Here is a 27,306-nt window from a genome sequence, read left to right on the forward strand (position 1 = left end):
ACTGTGCAACTAAAACAAACAACTTGCCAAAATCAGCATGCATTTTTGCACTTATTTTTACATTCCCAGGCTCACTAAGATCAATGTCTATATAGATAGGTATGTGTGTATACATACACATTCATTCTCAACTGCATTTCTCAGGAAGGTGCCAGTCAAGAAGAGGAATAGTCAGGAGTGTAAAATGCCATTTCTACTACAATGAGCAAAAATAGTTTTATTTCTTATCATTGGGGGCTGCTGGGGTTTTTCTTTGATTGTTTCTTCTAAAACCTGTCTTCTGTAAGCTCAGTCAATGTCTTTGAAACAGTAATTGATAGCAAACTTACCTATATTGCAGTAGCTATAGCTGGAATTGAATGTTAAAACATTGAATTATGAAAGTCATCCATCCCTGTTCTCATTTCATCCTGCAAGAATCCCACTTGGAAGGGAGAAAAAGGGAGAGGTGGAGTGGGGAACTCACAGCTAATTAGTGAGGTTTCACAACCTAATTCAACCTGCCAACCCACTTTTCTGCCAGTCCTGCACACATAAATAGGATGAAAAGCAGAAAGTACAAGTTTCTCACACTCTGATTCCTCAGTCTCACCATTTCCGACTCTCTGCATGGGCACATCTGTCATGTGTCTCCCTGCCTCCCTGACTTGGAGCTCCAGACCACCGCCTCCAAAACCAGAAGTCATTCTCATGCAACAAAACAAACAGGACAGAAGACACTTAGCAGCATGTGTTTTTTCTGACAGCAAGGATACTACTGGTAGTTAGTTGTTCAAGACTTTCTCTAATGCTTAGCACCTTTACTGCCATCCCAGCAAGCCACCCACAGCTGAGTGATTCTTGATAGCACATACAATAAAACTCCAGGAAATCCATGTGCTTCATAGCCACACAGTACACACTCCTGGGCTTGTGCTGTGCAGGCTCAGACATTTATATGGTACACTGCAGGGCAGGGCTGTACAGGCATACTTGTTTCACTCTCACCAGTGTCAGGCAGCACCCTGCTCAGTCTAATCAGCATAATCAGAGAAGATGTAAGGTGAGAAGTAGGGCTAATTAGCCTGAGCAAAGCACCTTGTCAGGTTGGGAATCTCTGCACAGGGCTCAGATGCACAAATAGATGTACCCATCGTGACTGAGCCTTTCTTACTCCCTGCAGTCAGCAGGTATTTCATTGTGCCCTTACTGCTGAAACATGTCTTGTCATCTGAGAATAGAGTGGGATGATTCCTCAGGTCTTAATCCTGCTTTTTTGAAGCGAAGAACTGCACGGATCTCACAGACCAATATATGATTTCTTTCAGATATCTTTCTGATATGCTTTCTACCATTGCATATGCTTAGGCAGATAACTCAACAGTCTTCCTTTGCACTGTCTTTTTTGAAAGAGGAGGATCATATTACGTTTGCCATGGAACTGTTTTTTTTCTATTTCCCCTTTCTAGGTTTTTAAGAGAAGAAGAGAAAGAATACAGTACTAACAATAGTTTCTCTACTTCACTGTACCTTCCCCATCTTAAAATACTCTCCAGATGGAGTTTATTTGTAAGTAAGCAAGCAGAAGGCTGACTGAAGAGAAGTGATAATTACATTAGAATAATAATAACAAGAAAACCCACAGCTAATGAAGACTGCTTGCTTCATTGAATTTAAGAAGAGATTTTGCCCTATAATGAAGATGTATAAAGCTCTGCAGCTCACTCACCCTTTCTACAAATGACATCAGGAGCAGCAGGACTGCTCACTCACTAAGCCAAACCCCTTCAACTGAACTGGTTTGACTGGTCAACGACAACAAGAAGGAAGTGCTTGTACTTAATATCTCCTTGATCACTCTGCAGGCTATCCTTCACGTTGAATAAAGATAGTTACACAAGCATTTTAATGGTTCTAGTAAAAGTGAAAAAGAATTCTGGTAATTTTCAGTGTGGCTCTAATGAATGTATCTGAAGTTACAAGAGCTTCTCACCTCAAACAGCAGTAGTATGTGTCAGACTGAATGACAAAGAGACATTATTTTGCCTTTTTTCCCATGAGAAGCTGATTCTTTAACGAAGTTGCTGGCAGTGCATGGTTTTATGAGAAAACAAACAACACACCTCTCAAAAAATGTAAAATAGGCCCAAATCACTTTAACTATGAACATGAAAAGTGTTAGCTCTTCCAGTTGTTCCACTCTGAGTGTCAAACTAACTTTCACTTCACCACGCGTTCAGGTTACCTGAGGTTTCTTTTTGTAAACTATTTGCACCAAAAATGCTAAATGAAGCTGGTGAAAAGTGAGGTTTTATCTGCCAGAGAGACAAACTCCTGTCAGCTGAAGGCTTAAAGCTCAGTTTGCCCGCTTTTGCTATTGTGGACATCTCTCCATTGCAAGGAACGTCTAGCTCTATTCACAAATGTCCACTCACTAGGGAAGCCAAAACACATTTTGCCCAGCTTCCTTCATATGGAACAACTTCTGTAATGCTTTAGCAGGATTCACTGCTGTACAAACATTGGAAATGACACAAAGTAAATTTATGAATCACCCCCCCCAATTCTGACTGAAGGTTGCCTGAAACAGAAACCCACAAATAACTTTCCTCATCTAATGCAGCCCTCACTCCCCAAACAGATTTCTTCTATGACTAGTGCAATAATTTGGTAATACTTTGCACTAGTGCAATAAGCTTGATTTGCCATAGTGGGAAGGGGGTTTTCCATTATTCAAAGAACTGTCAGGAAAAACCATCAGAAGTAAGTAAGAGACTACAGCATTTCAGGTTTTCTTAGCCCGTCTCTACTTCTGATACCTCAACAGGGAAAGAAGCTAAGACAAATCCTGGCAACATGCTGCTTTATCTTCTTCCTTTTGACCTTTGTACCATCAGGTGCCTGTGAAACATTCATCAGTGCCTGCAGCTGGAAACACCAATGCCGATTGACAACTAGGAACATAAGACTCCCTGAGAAGGATCACTGATAGCATCAATATTGCCAGTTTGCTTAAGAGTATATAAAATTCCTTCCTAACATAAGCATCCAAGGTTAACATGCCTGGCAGGCTACAAACAAACCTGGAATAAATATGAATGAACAAGCTGTTCAGGATGGCATTCTGCTACAAAGGGCTCGTGAACCCTTTTAACTAATCTGCCAGTAGCAGCAGCCTTCCTTTTTGAAGGCACACTCCAAACAGAAAATAGAAAAAAACCCTCCTCTCTAGGAGAGCTTGATTTATATTCTCTTCCTGCTGCTGCTGCTGCTGCCACAAACGTTATCAGCTTTGAAAGAAGCATCGGCAGACTACTAGATACTGTCATTGTCATTGTGGGCACAGCAAACCAGGTCACCAGTGATGCTCACTGACACAGCAGCACAACAAAACAGCAGTGAAAAAGAGGACAGGAAGGAGAGCAACAAAAGAAATATTCTCACAGGCATGGGACACCTGTATTTTGGTCATCTTCATCCTAGACACAACCGGCAAAGCTGCTAGAGCAGCTTTCATGCTGTGCTGTCAATCCATGAAGGCTGGGCTTGGTTCCCAGGGCTTCTTCTTGGCTTCACTAGAAGTCTCTTGAACCAAGGACTGCTGCAAGTAAGGACCTGAAGCTTCCCTAGTTGACACCACCAAGTTAAAAATAAGAGCAAGCATAAGCTATACTGCTGAACTAGAGGAGGTGCTTTGCTCTCATGGACCAAACTGCAACCACCCTGGTTTGTAATCATTAACAAACACATTCACCTGTCTTCCTTGCTGTGTTTACCCACTCCAGTGCACTAGTACTGCCTGGACTTCTCTAAAGCAAAATCATGAAACAAAGCTGACAGCAAAAAGCTGGGACAGCAGTTAATGACTGCCAAAGAGAAATCTGTTTGCTCAGGCAAAAGCTGTTCTCAGTCCAAACATGGGAGTCATAATCTTACAGCCATTTGCTTGGAAGACAATGAAGGGGAGGCAGAACAGACTGGGAAACTACAGCTTGCCACAGTAAGAGAAGAGTACAATCTTTGTGCCCAGATTTCTTTGCTCTGCAGGATAAGTTTTACAAAGCTGACAACCGGTAGCAACATGTAGTGGCCCCAGGCATCATGCCTGCCTATCAAAGACTTGGATTTTAGCCCTAGAGAAATTACAACTTCTCAGTTCTCTGGAAGCTATATAGGCCAAGAAGAAAGAAAGAGAGTAATGAATGACCTAACTAAAAATTATTTTAATATACTGATTGCATACTGTAAGTCATAAACTTAGGAGTGTGGAGAGAACTCGGGGAAGATGGGGAGGAGGAAGACATCTTGAATTTGGCAGGACCAGCATAGCCACAGATCACAAAAAGCAACCGACTTGGGCAGCTGTGACAGTGAAGTCATCTACTGGAGTGGTAGGGACTGGCACACCAAATGGAAAGTATGGATCCAACAGATAAGCCATGGAGAAAAAGGAGGGGAAACTCAGCAGTTCAGACTGGAAAAGACAGCAGAGAAAAGACAGGTTCAAAAGTCCTGAGTCGAGAAGCCAGTCAGCAGGTGTGTGGAGAAAAGAGAGAAGAGGGAGATAAACCCAAGGATGCTGCACAGAAGTCAATAAAAAGGCATTTGGCCTGCAGCAGTTCCCAAGTGCTTGTGGCTTACAGCCTCACCACTGCATGTTCCTCTGCAGGACTCAAGGCCACTCTGGCCATCTCTCTGCTGGGTGGCAAGAGCAAGCAGACACAGCCTGGCTCTCACATGCTGCTCATACACTGACCATATAGAAGATTCCTCACCACTGAAAGAGCCTTGCTGCTGCATACCACCAAGGCAGGTTTGCACCCATGCACTCAAGAGGATAGTGGTGTAGGGCCAGGAAAGGGCGTAAGTTTCTGCACAGACACAGTAACTCTGCTGTATTTCCGTAACGTCCACATTAATACAGTGCTCATCAGTTAAAACTGCCAAACCAAAGGCCCAAAGCTACGGTCAGAGACTTTTTCTGAAGCCCTGCAAGAGACCCAAACTGCTTCAGCTTCCTCTCCCAAATGTCAGCCTTGAGCCACTCTTGTCTGGCTGGCAGAAGCATGTGATGTGAAATAAAAGCCAGGAAATAAGACTTTCTGAATAAACATCTATTTGGTGAAAAATACTTCTGATTTTTGGCAGAGAAATGTCAGAAACCTGAAGCCCTATGTATAGCATACCTACAGAGTGCATTTTCTATTTAAAGGGAAGCCGCAGCTGTTTGTAGCTCTTAGTGAAGAATAATGCCTGGGAATAAATTACTGCCATTTCTGAGAGACATTTCTCTAATGGCAGTGATTCTTCCCTTTTTCCCCTCTCCCTGTAGATACCAAGTGCCACGTACCGGGCAGTTGTTCAGAAGAACGGACACACACAGCTCTTGCTTTTGTCAGGAGCCTGGTAATTTCCGTAGAAAACCATGAAGTGATTTAGCATATGGATACCAAAGTGATTCAAAAAGCAAAGACATTCAGAAACATTAAGGTTGCATGTGTCAGAATGTCCCATCACTCTTCCAAGATGTGCACAACTCATCACTGTTTGAACAGGCATCACTGCCAACCACACCACAAACTCAGCACCGAGGCTCAAGGTGTTGGAGAGGGCCGCTGTCAGAAAACCACTGTAAAAGTCTCACTAGTGTTCAATTTTCATCACTTGTGTATGCCTCCTCTCTGAGGGGCTGCCACAGCGGCCGTGCGGAGAAGGTGATGCTCTGGCGAGAGGGTGTGCTGGGGCTGCTGCCAGCCCAGCCAGGTGCCTCAAGCAGTGGCACTGACATCAGCTCCAGCAGCTGTCGCTCCCAGCCCCACTGCAGGTCCAGGTGCCAGGAAAAACAGCCTGCGGCCTGTGGAGCTGTACAGACGAGATAGGACCATGGTGAAAGGAGCAAAGAGGGCCAAGCAGTGGAGAAAGGAGGCAGCAGCTCAGAAATGGGATGGAACTGGGGCTAAGCCCTGTGCAGCTGCAGTCCCCAAGACTCCCTCTGAGGTCAGCCCTTACGGCAGCAGGTTCCCACCACAGGCAGGCTTGGAAAGCCTGTCAGAGACAGAAGCAGGGATGCTTACTATCCTGACATCTGCAGTTTGCCCCAAATGACAGTCATAAATATGAGATCAACTGTAGACTTTTCAGTTATTGACACATACTGGATTTAGAGATTTATTTTCCATTTCCCACAAACTGTGCCAGAGGTTTTTGCATAAGCACAAAAAAAAAAGGGAAGAAATGCCTGTGAGTGAGGAACACGAAGAGTTTATTCACTGCTCCTGTCAGAATGTGTTTGTGCTTGTGTGGCTAGCACTCCAAAAAAGCTGCAGCATATGTTTCAGGATGGAAAAAAAACCCCACAACTCAGGATACCTAATTCCTACCAGAAAATTGCCAAACCATATGCTGGAATTCTCAAGGTAACCCCCCTGCGAGAGCAAAGGAGCCTCATGCCACTTTGTTTTTACCCCTTACTAAGTGAAATAAACATTCCTCCTTAACAAATCCTCCTGACATCCCTTTTTATTTTTGCTAAAGAGGAATATGGACTTGATCTGAACAAGCTCTGCTATTCCAGAAATGTGCTTCATCCGAATGAGGAGAGCAAGAGAAAGGAAGCAAGAAATTTGTACTGTTTAGTAAACAGGCAGTTTCTAGGTGGATACAATACACTGGTCCCAATTTACTGTCCCCCGCCCCCACCCCCCCTTCTTCTGAAATTTGCCTGGGTGGCAGGAGGAGGCAGCGGAAGGGATGAGAACAGCTACTGCTTCCAACGGAAAGGTCTGATCGCTTTCCACGCATCCCAATGTGACAACACCCTGCAAACACTCACAGAGGAGAGTAGTATTTTTCAGTAAAATCATTGTTATGCTGGCATTTCCTTTTAGCAGAAACACCATCCACCCTCATCTCTGGTATTCTTATCTTCCTGGGAGAATAAAGGGAAGAAGGGAGGAGAGAGAGGAAAAACCTGGCTGACCACATCCTTCTTGCAGCACTGTCCTCCAAACAGCCAGGTGACAGAATATGCTCGCGGGGAACTTCTAAAGAACTCTCAATCATCTATGAATGACTCCCAAAAGAAAGCAGTCCTGGATGCCAGGGTGAGAGCAGTTCTCAATAGAACTTTCTTTCCAGCACTACCTGGTGAGAAGAGCACTGCTTTTTCTGCACACACCTGGGACTCATGAGTACAATTCAGGGTTTTGTCACTGCAACGGCAGACCACCTAAGTGGGCTCATTTTAAACCATTTAGGACAGGGCAGAATGCAATAATTACACTGACAGCATCTTCAGCAGATACTCCATCACCGTGATTGCCTCCTTCTCTCATGCATTTTATCTGGCTGATCTGGCACACCACATACCTTGGAGGACCCAGGGAATGCTCTTCTCCATACGAGTCAGTGCTGCTGTTGCAATCAGTGGAGGTGATTGCAACATCTTGAACAAACATCTCCTGTTATCCCAACAGCTCTGCATGCTAGGACAGTTTATTATTATTATTACTTAAAGCTGCCCTCCTCTGTTCTAGGATGTCAGCGTGCAAAGTAAGCCCTTGTGGTTTCAAAGAAGTCTTTTAAAGTGTGGGAATAAGCTGATATGGCCCCACATCTGCTTGGATACATAGACAGTGAGAAGCTGCAGATCTGAGAGGCCTCTTATTCATCTTAATCAGTTACTAACTTGGCAGTGCAGTGGTACTAGTAGCTAACAATTCCAAATATCAGCTTTGTTAACTATTTCACTGTAGATCAAAGCATGTGGGAAAGGGGAGAGATTATGAAGATTTTTCAGTGTTCTCTCTAACATGTATTTTTCAAGTGATTCTTGGGAAAGCAAGACTCTCTCCATCTGCTTCCCAAAGTCTAAACCCAAAGGTAAAAGCAGAGCAAAGGAGAGCATCCAGCTTCCAGGGAGCTAAAGACATGCCCTAAAGACATGCCCAGCACTCAGAAGATATATTTATATTTACTAATTTTATGTAAAGCACAATAACTATTTGCTCAAACTGGAAGAATCTATAGCTGTTTTATCACTACTAACATCCTGAAGGACCACTGCATACTTTGGGCATAAGGATTTAAATACTAACCTAACTTTGAAATTACCAAGGTTCATTCTTAAGATAAAAGTAAGGATTATACTCAAATTTGGCAGGCAGAGAATTCTTGTTTTCCATGCTCTTTGAGGATGTTTCTGTTTCAACCCAGAAAAGCAGTGGCCTTCATGAGAAAAACAATGAACATAAAAATATGTATGCCTTCTCTTTAGCCATTCCTCATGGGAACAGTTTATCATATACCACAACTGATCAGGGTCTTAGTTATGCAACTGTATTTCCCTCTGAAAGGTGTGCTACTTCATTTCCCATGAACACGAACCTCTGAGAGGAGCACTTGTATTGAAAATCCTCAAACTAATGTAACAAACTGATCAAAGCAACAGGAGTTTGGAATACCAAGCACAAAAAACCTTCTTAGCATTCCTTAACTTGAAAGTGACCAAACAATTTCAACCACTGCATAGGCATTTATAGAACTCCTGAATCTGACTTGTAGATTGCTGAACTGTTATCCATAGTTTTTTTCATTCTTCTTAGCCTACAGAGTCACATGCCTTGAAATGCAGGCTTACGTATTTAACTAGAAAGTGATAGTTGTGTGTTAAATAACTGTAGCAGTCCACAGAAAAGAAATCCAGCATCTTTCCTCAGATAACACTGTTCTGCCTTTGAAGACATTAAAAGAAAGAAAAAAAGAGAGAGGGAGAGAAATTCAAGCCTGGCTTTGCAGCACAACCCAAACACACCTGCCTTTGGTTTCAGCAGAGAGAAAAGATGCTCAGTACATCACAGGGATGGAAGCAAACACCAAAGTGCAGGTACCACCCCCCAAAAGACACAACTGCAAATACATGTTATTGCTGCTAGGAACTCACAACATTCACTATGTTTTTCCTCAGGGAATTCTGGATTATCCTTTAGCATGAAGATTTTTCAGAAACTGCCGGACTGCTCACAGGTCCTCACTGGCTTTCCTCTTTCAAACAAAGTAAGTTAGAGCTGTAAAAGAAAAGCAAAACAAAGTAAAAAAAGGAAAGCAAAGAATAAAAGGAGAAAAATCTACAGAGCTGCTTAGCAAATAAACAATTGATTCCTACATCTCCTTGAAGCAAATACATTTTTAATGAGCTCCCAGGATGGACATTCCCGTACAGCATGAGTGCACGTCAAATTCTGATCCAGCATAGGAAGAATCATTTGTTCTTCTTATTACCAACAATTAAAACCCAGTTCAGAGGCAAAAAGGCAAATACATAATTAAAATAGTTCTTGGATACTTCTGTTGCCATAACAAGAGGAAGAAAAAACTACTTAGGGTTGTTGTTTTGGAAAGTGTCTGGAAACAAAGCCCATGGTGTGCAGAGGCATCTACACAGGAAGATTTTTGTTCTCAACGAACTGCTCTAAGAGGACACAAACACCTATTTATTTCTGTGGTCATCTATAATAATTGCAGCAGAGGGGTACTGAAACCAAAAATGCACACACACTTGCTGTTCCTCACTAGGAAGTATTTTTCACATCTCAGACTTAATATCATGTGGTTCTTTCATACTTATTTTTTGACAAAAATTCTTTGGCACCAATTTTTTGCCCTATTGTACAATATATTGAACTATCCTAAGCCTTTTTACTGGGGTCTGGGACTATTGCTGAGCTTCACTTCCATGTGAACCTCACACACAGTACTTAAAACAGAGTGTGTATTTCCACAGGGCCCAAATTAACCGTTTTTCCTTCAGCCAGGTTCCCAGGGTCTACTTGTTCTTCCTGAATCCTTAGTTTCACTTTGTGCCACAGGTTTGTGGCACCTGTCCTACCTCCTTGAATTCAGGCTCCTCAAACACTTCACATGTAATTTTCAAGATTCCTGCACATAGATCCCATCCTACCAGTGCTATGATGAAATCTGTGTCCCTGAACTGAAAATGTGCAGGACTAAAGTCTACACCTAAGGCAGTGCAAACTCTCTTTATTTTCAGTGCAGGAAACTAGGCAATCTAGAAAATGATGAATTTGACCTATCTTAAGCATCTGCTCTAGGACAGAATGAATCACTCTCTAGAAAGGTCTGCCTCTCTCCCTCCATAAAGTCAGTCTAGACACTGAGCTCAGATTCGATGGCTACAAATGAATGCAGATGAGTTTCACCCTTCATGAAGGCAGGAAACAAGTCAGACAGATGGACAAGAGCAGCTCACAGGTGAAGAGCGGAGAGAAGGCAATGCAGTGATAACTACTCAAAAAGGTTTACAGCCCTGAGACAGTCTGGTTTATTTGAACATACAAAGCAACAACAAAACTTTCCAAAACCAGTATCTGGCCAGCTAACCCAGCTCTGGCATAAGGCTCTTCCAGGATTTACTGGCTGAGGCTAAGCTCTTGCAGAGGAGCATTCATGAACCAGTATCCAGCTGGTTGTCACTCTCCAAGGTACACTGGCAACGATGATGATTACCACTAGTCTCTTACTTATCTTTGTCTTCCCCTCAGTGGACTGTAGCAATGCCAGATACCTATTACAGAAATCTTCCCAGCTTCAGAAACTCTGAGCTGGAGGGGCAACTCCTGTATGACAGAGACACTGCAAGCCTTCAGGTACCCAGGCCCTGGCTACACTTACAGAACTTTGATCACCAGCTTCTCTCCTCTACTGAGACTCTGCTGCTAATCTCATAGAGAAGCACATCATCAGACATGACCGCACAAAATTTTTAACTTTAGAAAGCAGACCAAAAAGAGAAAAAACACACAAACTTACTGTTAAGTCAACCCTTAAAATTTTGCTTAACCCAAACCAATTAATTTTCAAGCATTCATTTTTTCTTTAGAATTATATGAATGTCAAGATTGGAAAAAAAACAAGAAAACAACAAGCTCAAAATACTCAAACCATTTTATTTCTATGTGTTAGCATTTTGTTTAAAAGTGTTTAAATGAAACATTTCAGCACTTTAAAAATTCTGTGGTTTTTCCTGCAATAATTTGGCAATCCAAAAATCTCCTAAAAATTCAATTTTTCAGTCTTCATCTCTTGTCATTCAACATTCAGAGGAACCTGAAAATGGTGTCTGAAGGACTATAAGCAAATATTTAACAATTCTGCCAAAATTAGACAACTTCTAATTATTTTTCATAAGAGCACGTAAATTTACTCCATGCGAGTCCCATACCAGATTTTGCAGGTCCAGCTTGCACAGACTCCTCTGAGCCTCCTTGGAGAGTCAGTTGTGCGAAATACTGGGCTGAAACCCAGCACACTCAAAGTACTTCCACTAACTTCAACAGGTGGGATTAGGATTTTGATCTTGTTCAAGTTAAACAGGGCTCCAACTACTGAAATGCTGCATGCTAACTATGCTTGATCTTGCTATCAGTCTGGAATTTGTCTTCCAGACCCCTGCCAGCACATGGACACAGAAACAAGTCACAAGCAGTATCTGTGCAATATAGTGCAGTGGTGTTCTGCAGCTGTCATCCTTCTCCATGCACTCTTATTTCATAGGAAAGCTGACATGAAGCAAGGTAGCCTACCCCTCAGGGAAAAAGGTGAGAGACCTTGTATTTACCACAGGGTGCCTTTGCACCACGCACACAGCCAGTTATTATGGAGCAGATGATGTGCTGTAAATTCACAAGCTAGTTTAATCTGCTACAACTTGCTCACTTGACCTTAGCCGTAGGCACTTCTTTCTGCAAGGGGCAAGGCATGTCTGCCTACAGATGTTCCCAGACATTTTTATGCTTAAGATTTAAAGACAGCCAGGCACAAATTTCAAGACCTGCAGGGAGATATGCTGCTCCTTGAAGTGCAATCCCAACCTGAAAAGCAAAGCACTCATTCCCTAATTGGGACGATCTTTAAGCTATGCAGACCTCATGGGCTGCGATTACATGCTCTTCTTGGAACGTGCAAAAGAGCCGTAACTTGGAGGGACCCACCAAGGAAGGTTGGTTTGCAGTAACAAGGTCTTAAACTGAAGTTTCAACATGATCAATGAATCATTATCACATACATGGTTACCGATAACATCTTTGCTATAAATGGGAAGTGTTATGCAACGAAGCTGTTTTTCAGAGTCCCACAGCATTGTAGAAATTCAAGTATCACAGCATAGACCTGCCTTTGAGTGCTAAAAGGACTGAATTGAAAGATTAGAAGTGTAATTAAGAGATGAACAGACCTCAAATCAAAGATCATGGAAGTATTTCCTGGGAGTATTTAGATACTAAAATTGGACCCCAGAGCAATCAGCAAATAAGAACCATAGTACAAGTGAGCAACTGCAAATTGGCAAAACTGAAAACCAGAAGCTGGCTCTGTGCAATAATCTGCATTTATTCCAAGAAAAGATCATGCTCTACATTTTGCTTTGAAGAGCAGGCAGTGAGAGATCACTTTTTCTAGTCCTTTCCTGCAAGTTTTTATTTGCCATTCCTTGCTCTCCTGCATGATGTAATTTGGTTTTCCTAATTCACAAATCAGCGTAAGCTAATAAAACTGTTTAAGAGATGGCAGTGTTGTTCCCAAGTTGTTTCGTTGTTCGCTATTATCCCACAACTAATCCTTCAACTCAAATAAAACAGTAATTCATTTCCTCCTTTATTCTCTCTCTGCATGAAATAATTTTAGACAGGTTCAATCCTGCCCCACCGCAAATGGGAAAGGCAAGGTTGTATCTTCCTGGAGTGTGTGTGATTTCAATTACCTAATGTGCGTATCATCTATCACATCAGGAAAAATCTTCTAAATTATTTGCAACAGGTTTAGCTGATTTTACACATATAGAAAAGATTTTAATGGAAATAAAAAAAAAACAAACAAACAAAACCAAAACCACAAAACAAACCAAGAATTAACTGTCTTTTAGATTTCAAGTTAATAAAAACTTCTCTATACCAGCCATGCCAAACATTAACCATCTGGACATCACCCATTTCCTGACATTTTGTCTAGTGTACAAAAGCTGCTCCTCATGAAGATGATTCATCTTTACATTAATTGCTCTGCTAGTGTAAAAAAGACTGAAATCACAATTATGCCTACTTTAAGGCTATGGTAAAGGAATATTGTCTTAGCACTAAAGAGGCTCCCTTTGCATAAAGCAGACAGGCAACACTCTCATTCTTGTTTAGCACCCACTTCTCATCTGAAGCTTGCTTCTCCACATCTTTGTCACATCAACAAGCACTGCCCATGGCTTTGCATATGATCCATAGTGAAATGCCAAACTTAGAATAATAGAATCATAGAACAGTTAGGGTTGGAAAGGACCTTCAGATCATCTAGTTCCAACCCCCCTGCCATGGGCAGGGACACCTTACGCTAAACCATGTCACCCAAGGTTCTGTCCAACCTGGCCTTGAACACTGCCAGGGATGGAGCATTCACAACTTCCTTGGGCAACCTATTCCAGTGCCTCACCACCCTAACAGTAAAGAATTTCCTCCTTATATCCAATCTAAACTTCCCCTGTTTAAGCTTTTACCTGTTACCCCTTGTCCTATCACTACAGTCCCTAATGAAGAGTCCCTCCCCAGCATCCCTATAGGCCCCCTTCAGATACTGGAAGGCTGCTATGAGGTCTCCACGCAGCCTTCTCTTCTCCAGGCTGAACAGCCCCAACTTTCTCAGCCTATCTTCATATGGGAGATGCTCCAGTCCCCTGATCGTCCTCGTGGCCCTTCTCTGGACTTGTTCCAACAGTTCCATGTCCTTTTTATGTTGAGGACACCAGAACTGCACACAGTACTCCAGCTGAGGTCTCACAAGGTGTGAAGTTTGTGAAAGGTGAATAACTGTATCTTGGTGTAAGGGAATAGTAAATCAAGTTGTCAGCACTTCACATATCCAGAAGGTCCTAAACCAGAAAACCAGCATGCAGATGATGAGGCTCAGACAAGGAAGCAATCCATCCTGCCCCACAATTTGTATTAAGGGGAGGAAGATCTATTTTACCTTCCCCAGCTCTGTCAACACATCCACGGGCCGCCCAGCCCAGTACCACCTTTTCTGTGTGAATGTTATTTCCAGTGTGAGTGCTTACTCACTGGGAAAGTGAAGTGCTGCAGGATGGGAACATCTGTCTGCAGCCAGCAGACCGGACTGGCACGTGGGCCTGAAGGGGTAAGGCTGCAGCTCACACTCTCCAGTACAGGAGCCTCTACTGATGATGACCACTGACTGCATAACTGATACTTACTGTTAGTCATCTAGAAATCAGTGTCCCAAGATTTAATCTAAAATTAAAAAAACACATTATTCATCATTATTTCATCCACAGCAGGTATTTCTCACAACTTAAGGCTCAGCTGAACCACCCTTCATTTCAGCATCAACCTATGCAAGCAGATTGGGAAAGGATTTTTCAGCCCTACTCACTAGACATCTGCCCTTCCAAATCTGTCATCTGGAAACCATGGAAGCAACTTTGCTCCCACAGTGGTCCCACTGCTCTCATTACCCGTTCCCTAACCCCAACACCATCAAACAATTGATCAGAAAACAGGTGAAGGTTCATCACCACAGGGCAGTTGTAAATATGAAAACACACGCCAGCTCAAACTGCCACTCTGTTTACATGATGCCTAACAATAATACAAACACAAATCTGACTAGGACCTCCAAGTCATCACCTATACACAAATAACACCTACCACAACCATACTTGCTAACTGTACTTTGGTAATACGCAGTTTTTCCAACAAAACTTGAGGTTAAACTGTGCTTAGCCCTGTGCTTCAATAACTGTGCTTAGTTTCTAAGTTCTACAAGATTTTCCCTACAAAGAGAGTACATGGTAAATTATTAAAAAAGCAGGTAAAGAGGTGAGCAGCAGGTGCAACTTACAATGCCACCATGTGAAAAGAAAACCAACAGGAGGTTGTCTGGGTTGTTCTGTCTGAGAAGCAACAGTGTAGAACTGGAGAAAGAAAAATACCTCACAAATACCTCCTATCAGATGGTAATGATCCATTTTTTAACAAAAATCCATTGCCCCTTTAATACCAATACCTCCTATTGGCCACTTTCTCATGGTTATCAAAGCAGGAATAGCAGGAGGGAGGAGAAAGAATTTCAGCACAGATTTACGCTTCTCTTAGCATGCCAGCTTTCTTCATTCTCACACAGAGGTTTTAAGTAAAAACAACTCTATTGCCTGCATGTTTGTAACAGTCATTCCTATAGGTCTTCTGAGCAAAAGAGATTGGAAAAAGAATGCGAACAGTCCATAATAATTTAGTTAGAGCCAGTGATGTTGAACAGCTATAAGCAACAAATATAACCACTCTGGATGCTTCTGTTACACAACATAAATATTGCTTTTTTTCTTGCTATTATGTAAAAAGTGCAGCTCAGCCCTGAGTTGAGACAATGAGCCTCCCGCGTATTTTAAAGAACTGCAGCACCCTTGTAACTTGTTACAGATGAGAACTAGCTCAAGGGCTAGGCCTTTGTTAAACATACAGATTTCTCACAAACGATGGCCACAGCTCTCCTACAAACAGACGGTGTTTGAAAGGGTATCCAAACACTTTGAGTCCCAAAGCATAACAGCACCAAAACCAACAGCTGAGCTTCTGTTTATTTGCAATATTTTAAGAAATGAAAGACAAAACCACCTGAAGAAGATAGCCCTGTGGGTTGTAGCATTAACAAATATCAGCAAAAAGGCCTGATCTTTGGTGGCACCAGTAATCCCACCGGATGCCCACTGTACCAATTCCCTGGTGCCAGTAAGATATGAGCTGGGTCCACAGCCTTTGCCTCGCTGGTCTCAGCCACAGGTTTCCACAGCTATTCATCTGCCTACTTACACAAAGCTTTTGGGGAGCAGCTTCCCCGTAGCCTCTACCCGTGCAGCAGGTTGGGTTGAGGAGGACCCGAGTAACAGGAGCCGCCAGGCTGAGACACACACACGGACACAGGCACAAACAATGCCACCACGTGAGCTTTGCTTCCTTAGGAAGCCAGCCCAGAACCCACCCTTAACCTTCTCCCTGCTTCCAGCACGGCCACGTCTTCTGTGCTGCTGATGCAATGTGAAACACAGGGCTGGAAAACAAAGGCACTATTGACTAACTTTTCTGCAGGATTAAGATGACTACACTAGCTTACAACAAAGATTTCAATGATTTCAACACTGAGTTGAGCGCTAAGTAACAGGAACACGGCTTGGCAGTAAATCCAGAGATTACCTGTTGAAACATTAATGGCAAACACCTTTTGATGTGGGCTGCTTTATGTGGTGCAAAAGCCAGCACTGTAATTATGCACTTCCTTTCTATGAATCCAGTATTTAAAAGTAAAGTATTACTCGGGGGTGTGTGCACGCGTATGTGTGTGTATGTGCATGTGCGTGCATGTGTGTGTGCTACAGGAAATACTCTACAGCTGAGTCTGTGATTTACCAGCGTAGCTGCACGTAGTAAATCTGCAACAGGGGACCTCAGCCGTTTCATTCATCTGCACCAAGCAGAGGGCTAAAACAACTGCCATGCTTGAGACAAATGCCATTGTGAGTCACAGCAGCCAGAGTGCAAACATGTTTGCTGTTGGGTGAGTCAGACTATCACATCCTGAATTCACAAACCTTCCTATAAATAATAATTTCCAAAATTGTTGCATTTCTTTAATACAATTTTAAGCGTGATGCCTCATCTATGAAGGCTTTCCTGACTACAAAGAAAATGTTTTTCTCCTTTTCCCTTTTGTTCCTGATTACATGTACCTACCTCTAGTAGCAGGCTGTCTATGATGACTGACGTGGTAACTGCGTCAATTCATACTTAGCAAAATGCAAACATGTCTTAAAATGGGTGACAAATAAGAGACACCCCCCCAAAACAAACAAACAAAAAAAAAAAGAAAACAAAAAAGAAAACCAAGGACAGAACTAAACACAATCCATAGGACCTTTTGCTTACTGTAAATGCTTTCTGTATCAGCACTTTTTTGATGCTGTAATTGTGACATGCTTTAGCACGTTCAGCATTCAGAGAAAAGGAATGCCATGCTGGTATGGGACACAGACCAACTGAGAAAAGGGGTGAGAAGCACTGGGAAAGGGATGAGAGAGGCTGTGGCAATGTGCTGCATGCGGGCAAGGAGGGACTGGGTCTGCTGCCGTGCTTGATAGCGTATGTATGCACAGCAAAAGCATGGTCCCTGCTCCAGGGAGCGCTTAGCCTTGATACAGCATACAGCAAATCACTCCTCCCCCCCATGAATGAGAACATACCTGGTAACAAAATTAACGCACTGTAATAACTGGTAATGATTTTCCATGACTGCCTTTAATTCAGGAAAGCATCTGAATCAGAAGTCATGCAAGAGCCTTGTGAAATAGGGCTGAACTTAAGGATATGACCAAATTTATTCAGGAGAGTGTTAATAAAGATGTGTGATGTCTCTGTGATCAAGCAAAAAAAAATTGTGATTTTATGTAAGGTTGTGGGGGGATGTCTCTAGCTTCATTTTCAGTTAGGAATTTGTTCTCATCTTATACGAAAGGGAATTCAGACACATAAGAATCTCGTTACACCAAATCAAGACAGTCTTGCTTTCTCCTAATTATTTTGTGGAATAACCACTCAGAAGTTCATTTCTATTACCTTTCTCAGGCAAAATAAAAGGCCTTTTAGAAAAATTTTATTGCTAAAACAATGAAATTCTCCTGGGAGCAACTTCGTTATGGAAATGAAGTGACAGCTTCTTTTATCTAGCCAAGCAGCAAGTCTGCATTTATAAAAGGCATTCTGTGCACGAAATACAGTGAGTGGGAGGACATGAAAATGCTATTTTTAATCCAGATTTTAGCATTCCTCCCATGCAGATCTCCTGGAATAATAACAGCAACAACAATAATGATAATTAATAATGCCAAAAGAGGAGTATCATCTTAAAGGTGAATGGCATGCCAGAAAGGAAATTGTAGTTGAGGACCTGTAAGATTTCAGGACAAATGTAAGATTCTTTCAATTAAACTGGCATTTTGCCATGAATTTCACAGGAGTCGAGATTTGCCCCTAAATTTTATACTGTAATTTGGGAATATAAAGGGCAATAAATTATCATTATGTGTAACATATGCTGCATCTCTAACATTTGTTTTCTTGCAACAATTGTTATTGTCAGAAATACCACTAAATGAGAAGTTAACTGTGGAGCTGCTGTTGTCACTAGGCTTGGGTAAGTGACCATGACAGCATTTAGACCCAGGGAAGAACACAAACCTTGAGAAAAACCAGGAACAAGAAATGAACAAAGGTAGGATGCAGACTTTGGCTCAAAGCTTACAAAAAAAAAAAAAAAGTGCACTGGAAAGATCCTTTTCTGCTTTGCTGACCTTTGGACCTGAACCGCAGCAGCAAAGACACTGAACCAAATCCTTCCTCCCCATCAGAAATACACCAGCTCCAGTGAGCCTGGTTTGTAATTATCCTAGGGCAGAAGTTAGCCCTGATTATCAGAAGACTGTTATTCAGTTGTGCTACCACCTACCAGTAGTAATTAGGATGAGCCTTTGCATTTCACACCTAATAAAAATTAACAAGAATGAGCAGGCAGTAAGTAACAAAACGCATGGGAGGCACATGAACGCTGAGGTGCAACGTGAAACTTGCTGGCGCGATCGCACTTGGAGTAACCCCACCACTGGAAAGCCCGCATTTCACACAAAATTAGAGCAAGCTGGAAAAATCACAGTCTTTCCCTTCTTACACTCGGCAGCTCTAACACAGAAACACGTTTGAGTCTGGCACTGACTCATGTTTCAAACTCAGGAGCACCCCCGAACACACATGCCTGCACAGAGCCCCCCTGCACACACACATGCTGCACATCCCCTGCCTCACACTGTTGCCAAGGGGTACCAATCTTGTCAAAGCGATTTCCCCCACGGCTTTAGTCCAATGCAAACCCCTCACCAGCAGTATAGGATGAAATGTGCAAGAAATAGTACCCTTGGCATGCTACACCCCAGTAAAATATCAGTCACCTAACTACTCAGGTACACTTTGTTTCCAAAAGCTATTATTTAAGGAACGTTCAGGGCACACGTGGAGGCACTTCCACTCTCGCACCGTACTACAAGACAAATTTTCATGCCATTAACCTTTATCTGCCTTTCATAGAGTAAAATTTAATGCTATTAAAATATAGTTCCAGTTTGGTATTTTGATCACCTCTGTCTGCTTCATGGGAAATGTATGGTGGTAAGAGAGAAAAAAAATACGTAGGACTGGAATAAGTTATCCCCATTTTCCTTTTTTGTCCATCGCTTGCTGCCAAACATGCTTGGTGCCGGTCACTTGCCTAGTTTGCTGCCAGTGAATGTTCAGCTGGGCATGTCACCAATGTTTAACCCTCAATAAAATTAAATCTTAATAATACTTTGCACTCATTTGGGGTTTTATATATTGCGAACACTGTAAAAAAAAAATAAAATTAACTGCACACTCCATAACACCCCTGCAAGGTAAGTTGAGTATTATTATTCATACATTATGCAAAGGGGAATTTCACTGGAGATGGGATAATTGACCTGCCCAAAGCTATGCAACACAGGTGCTCCTGTTTCCTCATTCTCTCCTTATTCCAGAAGACCAGTTTCAGCCTTTCCTGAAATTCGGAGAGAGTTAGGTCCTGCCTTCATTTCTGCCTCTTTCTGCTGCTGAGAGAAAGGAGGGATGAGGTCTCTGTACTGAGAGGTACAAGTGGTATGTGGATGGCATGAGGGTGGATCCCGGTTGCATCAGCTTGTGGTTGTGACCAGAATTGACTGGACCTGTGGCACTCCTGTTTCCACCTCCTTGCAGCAAGTGAGGATTAGCTGCAAAGAAGATTTTGGTCTGGGTAACATTATGAGCCCCTTTCACAAAAGACAACTAAGTTTTAGTCTCTGAAGACACCTAGTACTGCAAGGAGGACTGAAAGGAATTCAGTGGTGTATGGATACTGCACACTGCTTCTCATACTCCCCCTCCCTTCTCCTCAACCACAGAAAAGGGTAAGATGGAGCAAATAAAGATTTTAACCAGGATAAACAGTGGCAGGGCAGGAGCAGCGCCCACTGTCTGTTCTTGTGAGCTGCTGCCACCCCTGCCAAACATCGACGACAGAAAAGGCCACACTGGGCTTCCTGTAGCTCATGCTGCTCCCAGTGTGTCAGATGCACCTGAACTTTTTCACCACCTCTTTGAGGTGAAAACCCTCATGTCACAGGCTGGACAAAAGAGTAATGTTAGTCAGAGATCCTGTTACAACACCAGCTGTTCATCCTGCACCACTGCCAATAGCCGAATGCGCTTACTATGTCAGAAATCACAGTTTTCTATCTGTAAAAGATCTGTACCCTTCTGTGCAGTGACACGATTAAAGCAGAAACCTTACCTGCTAGCACTGCAGATGTAATTATCCTCGTTAAAAAAAGGGCTTTTAATGGCAAAGCTCATTCCAGTTCACAGACCAAGTAAGCCCTACTTTTGATCAAAGCAGTTAGATTGGAAAAGCACTTCAACACTTTGATCAGCTCCAGAGCTTAGACGAGGCTTAAGTAAAGGGGTTTATCTCACCTAACCTCTCACTTTTAACCATGTTGGGTTGGGTCAGGGCCAGCTTAGTGTAACCAGATCCTCAGTCCTAGCTGCAAGTTTTGCTTGCCCTGAAGCACCAGTTCAAGCCAAAGCCTCTTTAGCTATCCCACCTAAGAGCCCCATCACCCTTGCAGATCAGCAGATGAGCTCCACAGTTTAAGTGGATTAGCTGCGCTGAACAACTCTGCTACATCCAGTTCTTGTGTCAGCAGTGCTCGAGATTCAGTCACCAATGACTGTACATTCAGCCACCCCAGGAGGTTTTGCTGCAGAGGACAAAGATGGGCTAAGAACAAACCTGAACTGCCTCCAGGCCCTGGGAGAAACAAAGGCTTGTAGCTTAGGCTCGGTGGGCATCCCAAGAGGACCACTGAACCAGAAGCGTCAGCAAAGATTTCCCTCTACACACACCCTCTCTGGCACCAGGGTTTGGGGTTGGCTTTCCACTACAGTACGCCTCAAGGATGAAAAGTATCAGCTTGACACACCACACACCACCTTGTCATGACTTCTTCCACAAAATCCTCAGCAGCAGCACATAGCAGAGCAGTGCTTAAACCAACACAGTAACAGGATGCCTTCCTGATCCCACCTACCCTAGCCACCTATCTTAGTCTGGGAGAAACAGCCTCTACTGTGTCTTAGCAGCTATAAAACTCCCTTCCAGCAAACCAAGTCTCTCAGAAAGCAACGAATCTCAATTTCCCAGGTACAGCATATCCTTCTCCCTGCCACTCCTCCCAAAGGCAGCAGGCAGAAGTGCCGCATAACACAACACGATCAGTGTGAAGTTGTAACAGTGTGGGAGAATGTGGCAATTCATGGAAAATGTCATCGACCAAAAGGCAATTAGCAGCAAGTCTAAATGCAGAAGCAGAAGGGAGTGGTTTCCTAACAAAACAAGCCTTGTTAAAAAAATAAAAGAAAAAAACCCAAACCACCCGAAAACTTGCTTTCCTCAAAAAAGCAGCATTCTCAGGAGACTGAAAGCATGTGAAAAAAAAACCAACCAACCTCTGTGAAGCTTTCTGTAAAGATTATTCTTTACAGACAGAATTGGCAGCCCTTTCCGTTCTGTCTCCTAACGCTATTGAGTATAACTATGTTAAGTCAATAAGCAAAGCCACTCAAAGTTGGGTTGTGTTTTTTTTTTTTTTTTTATTTTGAGGTTTTCTAGGCCAAGAAAGGAAGCTGTGCGATACGAAAGTTTTCAGAAGTGGGAGTTGTGCCTGCCTTGCTTCTAATTGTAGTGAAACTGTCAACCTCTGTGTTGTGTTTCAAGACTTTACACTTCAAAATCATTCCCTCTGTGCTTTGAATTCCTATACTTTTAAGCTAACTACTTCTAAAAGTGCTGTTTGAAAAATGGCATCTTCAACCACATTTAATGTTAAGAACAAATCTAAACTTGCAAAGTCTCATTGGGTCCCTGCAAAAATGCAATTTTTATAGTGTACTTGACAGCCAATCTCTTGGAAATTATTTGTGCAGAAATTTAGTTTAAATTACTTCATATCAAGACATGTAAGAGAAAATGAGCTTTTCCTTACAAGCTAAAAATAATTATGCTCTACCTTAGATGAAAAAAAACCACCGGCATACATGCAGCAAACAAGATTGAAACCAATTAGTAATCTTACAACCTAAAATCCAACCAATGTGTAGGCATGTATTAATCGTATTTCAGAATGAGCTCCAGATGCACATGGCTAAAAAAAAAAAAAAATGGAACTAGGCTGACTTGCTTTCTCCCTGCCAAGAGAAAGTGGGTCCATATACTACAGTGAGAATAACAGGCACACAGTGCCCTTGGAAAGATGTTTTCTGCCTTTGAGCAGAATCACCCCATCAACACTAGAATGGTAAATTCATAGATAAGCTAAATTCCTCTTCAGACCCGATCAAGTAAGGAGACAGATCCATGCCAAACTCCAGGGAACTGAGGGAGGTCAGCGCTTTCCAAGTGCCCCTGCATACATTTGAATTTCAGGGTAATTAGAAGGCCGCGCTCCTTTCATGCTGTCACTAACCCAGAAATATTTACACTGCTTTGGCTTTAATGATTTTAAAACACAGAAGATCATTCCGGGAGAGTAAAGACAGGCTCAGTAAGGCTTGGGTATATTTACCCTTCTGTTGCTCAATGTGGTAAAAACAATGCAGGGTAAATGTTCACTGCTAAATAATTGGGGAGATGGAGAACTGGCATGTAAATAGCTCAGAGTATGCAGGCTGAGAGTCAGCTCAGCCAGGAACTATATTCTAGCTAGCGGGACAGTGCCCAGTGCAAGGAAGCCCCAAGACTGACTCCAGTTCCTGAGTAATACTTCCACTGAGCAGAAAATTATACTGTACCTTGTGGGGCTGAATAACTTTGAAGTACTATCTTGAGGTCTGCCAAAGTTTGAGGTGTTCCAGACGCCAGGTTTCAATTTAAGCTAATCTATTTTTCATATCCTTCTCCCGGACTCTCATCTCTGATTTAAAGGAGGACAGCACAATACTTAACCCTGGGGGAAAAGGCTCCTACCATTGCTAGTGAATGACTCCCCCTCATAGCATTTGGAGATTGCACTAATCACCTTGCAAGGAAGTCCCACCTCACTCTTTCCTCACTGCACAGTGGATGCTTGGCTGGGCCAAGCTGAGGTGCTACAAACAAGCTCCCACGCTGGCATTGGTTATTTCTGCACTTGGGAAGCAGGGGTATGTGGCCTTCCCTCTGCAGTCCTCTCATCATCATTTCTCCATGCACGGATGTGATTCCTAACCCATGTCTTTCCAGCCCAACAGAAAAATAAAGCCTTAACCAGACAGGAGCAATGCTGGCAAATTGCCTTCTCCTCCAAACTCCAGCACCAGCTTGGGCAAGAAGTGAGGAAATGCAGCCACGTCACATGGGAAACAGCTGAGCTATCGCAAACAACAGCCAGCAACCCTTCTGACAAACCAGAAAGTGCCCAACCCAATTCTAGTTTCCAAGTGGAAAGGCTGCCCTCCGCTTCAACAGCAGACTCCATCTGAGCTGGATCACCTTCTCAAATATCCCTTGTCTGCCACAGCAGTCCAGCAAACATTGCCATCTAATCATTCTCACAGTATACAAATCTCTTCCTGGCTTGGCACAAGGTTCAGTGCAAACTTTTTGCTAATCTTGCATTCATTTCTTTTTTTAAACCCCTTTTCCACATCATGTCAGTCATCCCTGTTTCCTAGCATGAAAGAGTTAATGGAAGAAAGAACCACCCTAGCATGTGCTTCATGCAAGAATAAGTGGACTGGCCAGATACCAAAGCAGATTGTTAAAGTCTGCACTGAGCTCCTGATTTTTTTTCCCTCGACTGCAATAAACCTAAGAATTGAATGTGGACATAAATGTAAACCTAGACCACATCTGCTGATAAAGCAAAGTCTCTGTACTTGCACAACTGCCATTAAGTGTACACAAAATACTTAGATTTCATGAATTCTCCTGCATTCAAAAACTGACCTGCAGTCTGCCCAAGGCAGCCAACGTGAACTGCACGCTCAGCAGAATTGCATATTAAAAACAGATTACGCTATAATACAAAATTAGGCTGCTAGGAAAGTGAATCATTTGTGCAACTCTTAAATGCTCAGAGTATTTTGGGCACACTTCACCACACCAGATGAAAACGCGTCTATTGTGGTTCTTGTCTGAAAGGCAGTGCTAGGTAACAGGTTTGTGTTACTTGCCCCTTTCATCACAGGCTCAAGCAAAACTAGTGCCTTAAGGATTCTGTCAGACTTCACTATTAAACTTTTCTCTTAATTAATTGAGGCTACTCTGCTATTTGAGGATTTTTACATTGCTACAATTGCATTAATAGCTTAGAGAAGAGAGCATGTGTGTATACACATCATTTCTTCCCAAAACCTCTAGGGAAACATCAGCTGCAGATTTTGGCCATCAGTGCTCACGCTGCTGCTCAGAAGATAATCGAATTCTGATACAGAATTCTAATTCTAACTTACTTCTTGCCAAGATACTCCCTCCATACATGCATTCATGTCAGACATGAACTGTGTTTTAGCAGAGTTTCCTTGATTAATTATTACCTAATCATTTTGAGGTTTCTCCATCACGAACCAGGTATAGGCAGCTAGGACCTACATAATAGGATTCAGTCTCTACACAGTTTAATTTTTAATGGCATAAATTACCTTGGGTCAGCTTATGTCCATGTTGGTTCATGTTCTGCTCTGCTGTGACCTTGCCTGAGGATGATGGGGACCCGCTTTTTCCAAAACTACTCACTTCCCATTTTAGATTTCTTCCTATTTCAAGTCTACTGTAACTGACCTGTAGGCATGAAATCCATCCTGTGATGTTGCTAGCAACCCTTTATACAGCCTACATTATTATTATTATTATTTACATGACCATTATGAACATTATTAACCACAGCAAAATATTTTAATCTACACTGCTAGCAAATTCAATTTTCACATCTAGAATAAACAGAATTCTGCATACAAATAGACATCTGCTCTTACATGCTGGGTTTGGAGACACAAAAAAGAGGAGGTGTATTTCAGATTGCCCCATGGCATCTATACATAATAGCGCACCCTCAAGTCAGGCAGAAGTCAGTGGTAACCCAGTCTATTTTCAGTTATCCAATACTTCCTAGTTCAGGGCTAGTCTATTAAAAATTTAAAAAAAAAAAACAAAACAAACAACAAAACCACAAAAATAGCTTATGATAAAAATTCATAACCAGTATTCAAAGAACTGTGTTGCAAGGTGCACAGATTCCATGTATAAGCATCAATCAAGAATTCTGGGTGCTTCTGCAGAGGGATGCTTAAATTTGTAGTTCATGGGGAGGGCCATTTCTTACAGGCAAACTGAAAAAAAAAAAAAAAACCAAACAAAAAAACAAAACCAGACTGCAATACAAATGTAAAAATTAAAGTTGGATTTTGAGGTTGAGAGTGGTTTTGCACAGGAATTGCACAGACCCCATCTACTGGCTTTTTGGAAGACTTGAGAATTATTGGCAAGGTGAGTTTACCTTGCATTGCAGGTATTTACTGAGCAATGCCTGTGAACTCAGGGCTTGATAAATATACAGGAGACAACCGCCTATCCCAGGTGACTAACAAAGTAACAAAACAATCCAGACCTGCCAAAACTGTTCAGAGCCTACAACGGTACAAACACAGGTCAGAGGCAAAAATAGTCACCTAAATCATCACAGCACGTTACAACAGAAACGTAACAGAGGAGCTGGAGGAGAAAATACTCCAGCTGGAAAAGAAAGGCCTTGGTTGTGCTGCATGCCTGCTGTGGGACGTGCCTTGCTGCCCTCAGAGCTGACAGGTAGCATCCAACAGAACAGATAAATACAGCAACATGCACCCACAGCAGAGACTTAGGTCAGTGTGGCTGTTGTGCCATCACTGCAGCACTTGGGGAGCAAAGTCACTCTAAGTTTTCACTCAAGAAGGTTGCATGGCACTTCATACAGGCTTCAGCCACTGCATAAGAAAGAAAACTTGAGTTAGACTGAAGCAATCAGGATCTTTGATCATGGCAAGTCAAAGAATCTGATCAGCTATTCTGAAAGTTACCCAAAGCCAGTGCAACCTCCCATTCTTCTAATAGTCTGCAATGCTTTAATAGCAGATGGCAAAAGTACCGAGATTAAATCCAGTGCTAACAGCAGGTGGGAATACTGGCAGTTTTGCCACTGGAGTACCAAATTGTGACACATTTTTTCCTGACAAATCAGTAAAGTTAATATAACTACACTGCAATGCCAAGGGTATCATGGCCAGAATTTGCCTGTTCCTTTCTAACTCCATAGTTGTAGGCAGGGGCTCACAGAAGTGGCCAGTAACAATGCTGACGCTGATCTGTAGTCTTAGGAGACTAAATACATTGGAATCTGTCAACACTTTTCACCTTAATGTGAAATTTTCACAGGCACGTAGGCTGTTACTGACATTTGTACTGAAACACATGGTGGTCCACAATGTGGACTAGGGAGAGCCTCAACCCCTTTTCACTTGTGACCTACCCTGGATTTCAAATTAGTATCTTTAGAAGGCACTCGGTATTAATTCACCAGTGCGTTGTCACACAGATGGATAATAGCTACAATTTCTAGCAAAAGCTGAAATCATAGAAATTTTATTTGCATATAGGGTCAGAGCTATTTTGAAAACAGACTTTTCAGTTATCTATGCTGTTTGGAGGAAGTCACTGTTGCAGAAAGAAAATAGTATTTTTCCTCCATTTGTTACTATGTCAGAGAACAAAGTCTGATCCTGCATCCAGTACAACTTCAGCAGATTGGCCTGGGGCACGAGTGAGGTAATGCATTAAACGTGCAATTTTCAAATAACAGATGAAATTTCTTTTAAAGTACTGTCTTTCCTCAAAGCATTTAAACCCAACCATTTGATAAGAAGCTACTGTTGCTGTTGACCCCTTGTTTTCATCTTCCGTGCAAAAGTTGTGAAGGTACAGTACTGCTCTAAGCTGTGTACCAGCCAAGGAGAACACAATGATGTGAAACTGGTATTTGTGTTTTGTCAGTACCAGCACAGGTGTGTCTGCACCAAGCTGTGATAACTGTCACCACCTCAAAGCAATTTAGATCTTCACTTGTTTGTGCGCCAGGCAATCTTCAGA

The 27,306-nt window shown here is 42.4% G+C and overlaps 1 protein-coding gene across 22 annotated transcripts in view; it reads right to left on the reverse strand.

Annotated features, from left to right (window-relative positions):
• Positions 1–27,306, reverse strand: part of ATXN1 (ataxin 1) — a 223,584-nt gene that overhangs the window by 80,017 nt on the left and 116,261 nt on the right. For 20 of the 22 annotated variants that reach the window (XR_008974250.1, XM_057424426.1, XM_057424419.1 and 17 more), the window contains one exon: positions 8,921–9,044. The exons of 1 other annotated variant lie outside the window; for it this stretch is intronic. The gene's annotated coding sequence lies outside the window, so the exon portion shown is untranslated. Of the gene's footprint in view, positions 1–5,072; positions 5,842–8,920; positions 9,045–27,306 lie in introns of those variants that run through there. One more of the 22 variants, XR_008974248.1, reaches the window with a different exon arrangement.

Source organism: Pezoporus wallicus, unplaced genomic scaffold (assembly GCF_028554395.1).
Source record: "Pezoporus wallicus isolate ANWC-B61680 ecotype Strahan unplaced genomic scaffold, APGP_CSIRO_Pwel_v1 contig_5485, whole genome shotgun sequence".
NCBI classification, from domain to species: domain Eukaryota; kingdom Metazoa; phylum Chordata; class Aves; order Psittaciformes; family Psittacidae; genus Pezoporus; species Pezoporus wallicus.